Here is a 10,111-nt window from a genome sequence, read left to right as displayed (position 1 = left end):
ATACGTCCATATACCGAGCAGCAGAAAGTGTAAGAGAAGAACTATAGAAGGATGGACCATAGTGGAGCATTCCGGACTGGAGCAACATAAGGAGCCAGAAGGCTTCCCCCCGGTATTCCATGCTATGTGCTCCTTATAAAGAGACATCTCTCCATAGACCCCTCTGTGAAGACCACCCCCTTATCCAGATGATACATTCTCACTTCCACCATATATAATGCAGACTGGCCATTTTTTTTTTTTTTCAGAAAATCCCCAATTTTGGGTCGTCAGCTGTAAAAGAAGAAATGCTTTACACCAGTGCTGGGAACCTATGGCAGCGTGCAGAGGGGGCAGCAGAGCCCTCCTGGGGGGCACCATGGCCGCAGCACTAGCGCTACTGGATCGGGCCGGCGGGGAGAACTCTGAGCCGCCGAGTGCCGGCACCAGCTCCGCTACTGCAGCTAGATGTGCGATCTCTCTCGGACGGAAACACATCGAGCTGAAGTGTATTGCAGCGCACGAACTAGCCAGGCCCGTGCGCTGCAATACACGCTGCCGGCCAATCAGAGGCCATCGGCTGCCGGCCAATCAGAGGCCAGCATGACGTCGACCGGTCAATCAGAGGCCAGCGTCTGCCGGCCAATCAGAGGCCAGCATGACGTCGGCCGGCCAATCAGAGGCCAGCGGCTTCCGGCCAATCAGAGGCCAGTATGACGTCGGTCGGCCAAAAGAGGCCAGCGGCTGCCGTCCAATCAGAGGCCAGCATGAACTCGGCCGGCCAATCAGAGGCTAGCGGCTTCCGGACAATCAGAAGCGGCAGCCTGCAAATCAGAGGCCAGCATGACGTCGGCTGGCCAATCAGAGGCCAGCGCCCGCGGACCTGGCTAGTACTTGCGCTGCAATACATTTCAGCTAGATGTGCCGACTACAGGAGAGGACGCAGCGCGGGAGAAGAAGGAAGGTGAAGAGGAGGGTTTATTATGTGTTTTTTTTTTTTTAATATGCGATGCACAGTGACTGGGGGGGAGAGGGAGCATGTATACCAGGATTGAGGGGAGGGCCAGCATATACACCAGGATTGAGGGGGTCCAGCATATATACCAGGATTGAGGGGAGGGCCAGCATATATACCAGGATTGAGGGGAGGGCCAGCATATATACCAGGATTGAGGGGAGGGCCAGCATATATACCAGGATTGAGGGGAGGGCCAGCATATATACCAGGATAGAGGGGAGGGACAGCATATATACCAAGATTGAGGGGAGGGCCAGCATATATACCAGGATTGTGGGGAAGGCCAGCATATATACCAGGATTGAGGGGAGGGCCAGCATATATACCAGGATTGAGGGGAGGGCCAGCATATATACCAGGGTTGAGAGGAGGGCCAGCATATATACCAGGATTGAGGGGGGGGGCATATATACCAGGATTGAGGGGAGGGCCAGCATATATACCAGGATTGAGGGGAGGGCCAGCATATATACCAGGATTGAGGGGAGGGCCAGCATATATACGAGGATTGAGGGGAGGGACAGCATATATACCAGGATTGAGGGGAGGGCCAGCATATATACCAGGATTGTGGGGAGGGCCAGCATATATACCAGGATTGAGGGGAGGACCAGCATATATACCAGGATTGAGGGGAGGGCCAGCATATATACCAGGGTTGAGAGGAGGGCCAGCATATATACCAGGATTGAGGGGGGGCATATATACCAGGATTGAGGGGAGGGCCAGCATATATACCAGGATTGAGGGGGGGGCATATATACCAGGATTGAGGGGGGGCATATATACCAGGATTGAGGGGAGGGCCAGCATATATACCAGGATTGAGGGGAGGGCCAGCATATATACCAGGATTGAGGGGAGGGCCAGCATATATACCAGGATTGAGGGGAGGGCCAGCATATATACCAGGATTGAGGGGAGGGACAGCATATGTAGCACCCTGAGGACTCGGCTGCTACAGGGGTATTACGCCTCAAGCCAGAGGTGTGGCATTCCACTCCCGGGTATGGATGGAGTGTGGAACTGAGCTCAGTTAGCTGCATGCACTACACACATCCCATTTCCAGGGAACAGACCGATGGTACTCCCACTAGAGAAATGTGCAGGTACGACAGTGTCTGTTCCTGGCTGGAGTGGGAGGGGGGGTGGAACATCCCGGTAGTGTAGGGGCAGATAGGGGGAGCAGCCTGGGTAAAGCTAGGAGCTCATTGGGTGCTGGTCACCTGAGCTCACACATAGAGGGAGTATATAAGGTGGGCACCATCTTAGATCAGGGTCAGTCAGTCAGTTGTCAGTCAGCCAGTCAGTCAGCCAGTCAGACAGTCTGTCTGAGAGCCTGAGAAGCAGAGCAGAGGAGAAGGAAGAGAGACCCAGAGGCGCAGAGGGGACCCCAAGATCCCAGAATAAGGACAAAAGGGTGAAGGGTCGGCAAAAGGGTACCGGATCCCAAGCTGGCAGAGGCTACAGCACACCTTAGCCAGGAACCGGAGGTCGTGGGCAGGATCTGCCACGACCCTCACCAAATCCACTAGAAAGGCATACCAAGCATAGGGTCAGGGAGCCCAGAGGAGGCTTGACCACCAAGAGACCCGAGGGAGCCGGCCAAAAGTGGATCCCTGGTGGGAACCGCCAGAAGAAGGGAGAGTCAGAAAGGAGCTCAGGACCATACTCAAGAATTGCCCGGGAGTTGACCGAGTCCAGGACCTGGTGGACGCAGCACGGCTTGGGTGGTCACTGCTGTACACAGTGACCCGAGCAACACCAGTAAGTAAAACCCTGGAACTGCATTTTATGCCTCTGAGTCTCCTTGCTGCACCTTCACAACCACCATCCTCCACGGCTGACCCCCTGAGGCTATACCCCTCCCGTTGGGGGTTATACTACCAAAGCTGCACACATACCAACAGCCTCAGCGGACCCTGCTGCAGCGGCGGCCTTTTGACCGCAAATCAACGGGTGGCATAGTCGACATAAAAGAACATCTAGTAACATCTATAAGGACTGCCACACACTGAGCTTGACACCCTGGGCACGGACCAGGTCACCGCCACTCGGAGACTACAACCCCCATCTGATCCGGCTCCGGGTATCCCCCAAACAACACTGGCCCAGGGGGCGCGTCACATATATACCAGGATTGAGGGGAGGGCCAGCATATATACCAGGATTGTGGGGAGGGCCAGCATATATACCAGGATTGAGGGGAGGGCCAGCATATATACCAGGATTGAGGGGAGGGCCAGCATATATACCAGGGTTGAGAGGAGGGCCAGCATATATACCAGGATTGAGGGGGGGGGCATATATACCAGGATTGAGGGGAGGGCCAGCATATATACCAGGATTGAGGGGGGGGCATATATACCAGGATTGAGGGGGGGGCATATATACCAGGATTGAGGGGAGGGCCAGCATATATACCAGGATTGAGGGGAGGGCCAGCATATATACCAGGATTGAGGGGGGGGGGCAGCATATATACCAGGATTGAGGGGAGGGCCAGCATATATACCAGGATTGAGGAGAGGGCCAGCATATATACCAGGATTGAGGGGGGGGGCAGCATATATACCAGGATTGAGGGGAGGGCCAGCATATATACCAGGATTGAGGGGAGGGCCAGCATATATACCAGGATTGAGGGGAGGGCCAGCATATGGGGAGAGAGGAGAAATGGGGAGAGAGGAGAAAGTCGGTACTGGACACCTCCGGCAGCGGGTTATCTCCCCTGAGAACCAAAAGACCGGGTATTGAAATCCCATCTGCCCGATCCTTCTGGCCCTGACATCCTCTATCGGGGGAGAGTCAGGAGACCCCCATACACATCAGTGGGTAGGCCGGTCCTGCTGCAATCGTCAGGTTTAAACTATTTTAATCCAATGTGTATGGGGACTGAATCTTTACTTTAAAGCTTTGCTTTTCTATTTTCTCACATAGACACTAATACAAATGGCGCCTGACCCAATACTTTAATGACATTTTTATCATATTGTGCATTTTCGCTTTAGCTTTTTCTTCCTGTCCAACGATGAAATGCTAGAAATTCTCTCTGAGACTAAAGATCCTCTGCGGGAACAACCACATCTAAAGAAGGGCTTTGAAGGCATCGCAAAGCTGGAGTTCCTTCCTAACCTGGACATCAAAGCCATGTACAGCACCGAGGGGGAACGCGTAGAGCTCATCCAGACCATCTCCACCTCCGAGGCTCGGGGGGCCGTGGAGAAGTGGCTCATCCAAGGGGAAGATGTCATGTTAAGGAGCGTGCATGATGTTATTGCTCGGTCACGAATGGTACGGATCTACCAACAGACCAAAAGCATTAATTGGAACTAATCTAGTACTTTTATATTTGTATAAGATTATTTGGCGGCAGTGAATGATTTGTGGATGATGTATCTCTTGCAATAGAGCCAGGTAGCAGATCTTCTACCTGCAATCGGTAGAAATGAATTTGCTAGATAATACTAGTAAGGTTGTCCCTCTCTAAAATGCTTCTGTCAACGTAATTTAACTTTGTTTTTTAAAAGGCATACCCTGAGACTGCAAGAAAAGACTGGGTGAGAGAATGGCCGGGACAGGTCGTGCTCTGTGTGTCTCAGATGTTCTGGACAAGTGAAGTGCATGAAGCTATCGGCAGTGGCCCAGAGGTACGGCATAAGCTCCTTTACTGATCAAGGTTGCTTCACTAGAAACAGTCATGGCCGGAAGTGTTGGCACCCTTGAAGTTGTTCTAGAAAATGAAGTATTTTTCCATAAAATTATTGCAATTGCATGTGTATTTTTTGTTATACACATGTTTATTTCCTTTGTGTGTATTGGAACAACACAAAAAAAAACCAGAGAAAAAAAGGCAAATTGGATATACAGTAATTTCACACAAAACCCCAAAAATGGGCCGGACTAAATTGTTGGCATCTTTCCAAAATTTTGGGTAAACAATTTTGTTTCAAGCATGTGATGCTCGTTCAAACTCACCTGTGGCAAGTAACAGGTGTGGGCAATATGAAAATCATACCTGAAACCCGATACAAAGGGGAAAAGTTGACTCAATCTTTGCATTGTTACATGCCACACTAAGTAGGGAGAACAGAAAGAGGAAAAGAGAACTGTCTGAGGACTTGAGAACCAAAATTGTTGACCAATATCTTCTTTTTGTGTTGTTCCAATACACACAAATTAAATAAACATGTGAACAACAAAACATGTGTAATTGTAATAATTTTCTGGGAGAAATACATGTATATACATTCATAGACGGACTTCATGTGTTCTCCTGCTAATAGACTGTCATACCCAGGGATGCAGCTTATAGGAGTTTCCAGGGGCGGATATACCATTGGTGCAACAGAGGTAAGGGGACCCACATTCACATCAAAAGATGCAAGTAGCTTCTTTCACAGTACGTTATTAGACTGCAAAGAGCCCATGTACTGTTCTTGCCCAGGGGTCTTCTCCTGGGGGTTGCAGTTGTACAGCGGCTCAATATCTTGAAGGTACCCAAAAGGCTCCATAGTATTGTTGGGATTTTGCATTGATTCATGCATCTTGTCTAGAGATGAGCAACTAAATTTGCAGGACCTTGGTCTAAGAGAGCAGGTTAGTAGTCTGTGGCTGTTGGATGGGAGCCTTGCTAACCGCCTCTTACATGCCGGCATCCCTGGCTCCTCTTTTGATTAGCCGGCCAGGCGTGATGTCATTTGTGCCTCTCACCACAACTATGACATCGACATCAAAAGAGGAGCCGGAGATGCCGGTTCATGGAGCTCCGGTCCTGCGGCCGTGGAATACTGACCCGACTGTTGGACCAGAGTCCTGCAAATCCATTCGCTCATCTCTACTCTCGTCATATCTACCAATAAGGGAAGACATTGTATGGGATTTCCCATAATACCAGCATAAAATGAATCCATCTGCATTGAGTTTTCCATGCTGTTTGTGGCAGGGTTTTATAGAGGTACATCTGGGTATTTGGAGCTCTGGGTTCAATCCAGATCTCCAACTTCTATAAAGATATGTTGTAAAATTGTTGTGTACATTATAAAGTGCCTGCATATTGTGGAGTTCTCAATCTAGTCTGCAGCTTATAATCTGTATAGATTTCAGCCCCCTTGCAATATGTATGTTCTATGAATGTTTCTGCAGATGATTTCACCGTTACATCCTTCTTGTAGGGCCTGAAAAACTCCTATGATAATCTGCAGCTCCAGCTAAATGATATTGTGGAGCTTGTGCGAGGAGGCAAATTGTCCCAGCAGACTGGCAGCACATTGGGGGCTCTCGTCACCATAGAGGGGCACGCTCGTGACGTGGGCATGGAAATGATCCAAACAGGTTTGTGCAAACATCATGGCTGGCACCAAACTTTCCAATACCATGTTCTATTTATCATACACTACATGGAGAAAGGCATTGTGCCCCCTCCACATTACACCTACAGGGGCTTTTATGGCCTCCTATTCTAAATCCATATACAGGATGTTAATATGGAGTCAGTCCCTCTACAGATATCACAGCTCAATATGCAGAGCACCTTCATACATTTCACCCCATTCCTATGTTCTTTCCATATCTATGTTATATTCCCCCCTCTTTTCTTTGAGTTTTCATAGGACACAATTGATCTTGTCACAGTAAAGCAATCTTGGGGTGTACTTACAATGACGTCTATGGGGCAGTAGTCATTTCTGCATATTGAGATGGTGGTCCCTATATAGGAATGTTTTGGCATCTGTAGGTGTCGGCGTCCCCTGTATATGACTCATTGCCACAATTGATATTCTTTATAGTCAGTGTTTTGGATGGCCTAGGTGCGGTGTGTAATATTTTCTATCAATGGTGTGTGTGCCCTCCTCTGTGCAGTGTCCTTCCATAACCATGGATGTACTAATAAAGGGTTTTTATTTCCATTCCTTTAATGACCTTTTGTTCGGCTTCTTTGTAGGTATTATGTAATTCTCTGAATGGTCAGCCATTCTAAGCCTGAGCAGACATATGGCAATGTAATTGATGTGTGACTGACATTGTTCTTCCCTATGTTGCGGTGACATATTTATGCTGCCATTGTGCAGTATTTTTTCTAATTAATCATCCTAAAGGTGTTTAGTGGGGTTGAGGTTGAGAACGTGTGTGAAACAGTTCTGCTCTTCTATTCCCTTAGGGTTGGAAGCTACAATTGTTTAAAATGTCTTGTGCTGAAGCATTAAGATATCTTTTCACTGGAACTAAGGGGCCTAGACCAACCCCTAAAAACAAGGCCATACCTCCACCAGCAAACTGTACAGCGGGCACAATGCAGTTAATAGGGTAACGTTCTCCTGGCATTCACCAAATCCAGACTCGTCCATCAGATGCCAGATAGAGAAGTGTGATCCGTCACTGCACAGAACAGGTCTCCTCCAGAGTCCTGTGGTGGCGGCTTCACACCACTCCATCTGACGCTCAGCATTGTGCTTGGTGATGTAAGGCTGCATGCAGCTGCTCGGCCATAAAGCTCCTGGCGGGGACGCAGTGTTTGTGGTGATGTTGTTACCAATGGAGTCAGAAAAGCGTTCTGCCCTCTGCTCCTCAGCACTCAGTGACCCCGCTCTGTAATGTTCCGGGGTCTCCTGAGTTGCTGCAGTTCCTTCTACTCCTTAATAATATCACTCACATGTGATGGGGGAAGATTTAGGAGGGGAGAAATTTAATATCCAGACTTGTTACCCCGGTGGCTCCTATTACAGGACCGCGCTGGTATCAGAGAGCTCTGCACCACCAGCCGTTCTGTCATATGTTAGTAACCGCACACAGCATGGGAGGGCGGATGTTATACACCGGGGGGCGTGGGGATTGATGTTATACACTGGTGGGGGGCGAGAGTCTTAATGTTATACAAGGCCGAGGGGCCAGATGTTATACCCTAGGGGTACGAGGGGCTAGATGTTATACATGTCCGAGGGCTGGATGTTATACACTGAGGGGCAAGGGGACGGATATTATACACCAGGGGCGGGGGGGCGGATATTATACACCAGGGGCGAGGGGGCGGATATTATACACCAGGGGCGAGGGGGCGGATATTATACACTAGGGGCGAGGGGACGGATATTATACACCAGGGGCGAGGGGATTGATGTTATACACTGGTGGGGGGCGAGGGACGGATATTATACACCGGGGGGCGTGGGGATTGATGTTATACACTGGTGGGGGGCGAGAGTCTTAATGTTATACAACAAGGCCGAGGGGCTAGATGTTATACACTGGGGGTTCAAGGGGCTAGATGTTATACAAGTCCGAGGGCTGGATGTTATACACTGAGGGGCAAGGGGACGGATATTATACACCAGGGGCGAGGGGATGGATATTATACACCAGGGGCGAGGGGATTGATGTTATACACTGGTGGGGGGCGAGAGTCTTAATGTTATACAACAAGGCCGAGGGGCCAGATGTTATACACTGGGGGTACAAGGGGCTAGATGTTATACAAGTCCGAGGGCTGGATGTTATACACTGAGGGGCGAGGGGACGGATATTATACACCGGGGTGAGGGGATGGATATTATACACCAGGGGCGAGGGGACGGATATTATACACCGGGGCGAGGGGACGGATATTATACACCAGGGGCGAGGGGACGGATATTATACACCGTGGGCAAGGGGATGGTTGTTATACACTGGGAGCGAGGGGATGGATATTATACACCGGGGGGAAGAGAGGCCGGATGTTATACACTGAGGGGCGAGGGGACGGATATTATACACCGGGGTGAGGGGACGGATATTATACACCAGGGGCGAGGGGACGGATATTATACACCGGGGCGAGGGGACGGATATTATACACCAGGAGCGAGGGGACGGATATTATACACCGTGGGCGAGGGGATGGTTGTTATACACTGGGAGCGAGGGGACGGATATTATACACCGGGGGGGCGAGAGGCCGGATGTTATACACCAGGGGGAGGGAGCGAGGGTACAGATGTTATACACCGGGGCTAGGGGCCCGATGTTATACCCTGGGGGCCGGATGTTATGCAAAGGAGGGCTTGGGGTTGGATGTTATACAGTGGGGTTGAGGGGATGGATTTTATACACTGGCGGGGGGGGGCGAGGGGACGGATGTTATACTAAACTAGGGGCGAGGGGCGGATGTTATACATCGGGGGAGGCGAGAGGCCGGATTTTATAAACTGGGGGCTGAGAGTCCGGATGTTATACACCGTGGGCAATAGGACTAAATGAAAAAAGCAGAATTCGGTGACTAGGAGTTTTGTCCTATAATGTATGGGCATTTGCCTTCCCTTTAGAAACTCTCCCTCGTGATTCTGCAGTGTCTTAGAGGTTGACTATCTTTTCCTACATTGCTCAGGAGTTTCTCATGAAACAGACTTCCAGTGGCTTGCCCAACTCCGCTATTACTGGGAGAATGAGAATGCGAGAGTGCGAATCATTAACTGCAATGTGAAGTCCGCCTATGAGTACCTGGGCAACTCCCCACGCCTGGTCATCACTCCGCTCACTGACAGATGCTAGCGGACTCTGCTATGATGTGATGGGTTATGCTCCGAAATCTTTTTGACTTTTGTATGATGCATGAAACTTATTAGAAAGTTTATTGATATTTCATACCAGTTCTTTCATGTTTCATTGGTAGATCGGTGCTTTTTATCTAAATCTTGGTGGAGCTCCAGAAGGTCCGGCCGGCACAGGAAAAACTGAGACCACCAAAGATTTGGCCAAGGCGCTGGCCGTGCAGTGTGTGGTCTTTAACTGCTCTGATGGTTTGGACTACATAGCAATGTCAAAGGTACATACAATGTTAAGCTGCTCCATTGCAGATAATAAACTGACTCCAACCGATGCTCTGCTGACATGTTTTGATTATATAGTACAGAACAAAAGTTTGGACACACCTTCTCATTTAAAGATTTTTCCGTATTTTCATGACTAAGAAAATTGTACATTCGCACTGAAGGCATCAAAGCTATGAATTAACACATGTGGAATTATATACTTAACAAAAAAGTGTGAAACAACAGAAAATATGTCTTATATTCTTGGTTCTTAAAAGTCGCAGGTTAACAGCAGCTCAGATTAGAGACCAGGTCAATGCCACACAGA

The sequence above is a fragment of the Phyllobates terribilis genome, unplaced genomic scaffold (genome assembly GCF_046119375.1).
Source record: "Phyllobates terribilis strain yellow unplaced genomic scaffold, ASM4611937v1 Scaffold_84__1_contigs__length_6523798, whole genome shotgun sequence".
NCBI lineage: Eukaryota > Metazoa > Chordata > Amphibia > Anura > Dendrobatidae > Phyllobates > Phyllobates terribilis.
The sequence above is the reverse complement of the archived record's forward strand: the minus strand, read 5'-3'. Positions refer to the sequence as shown.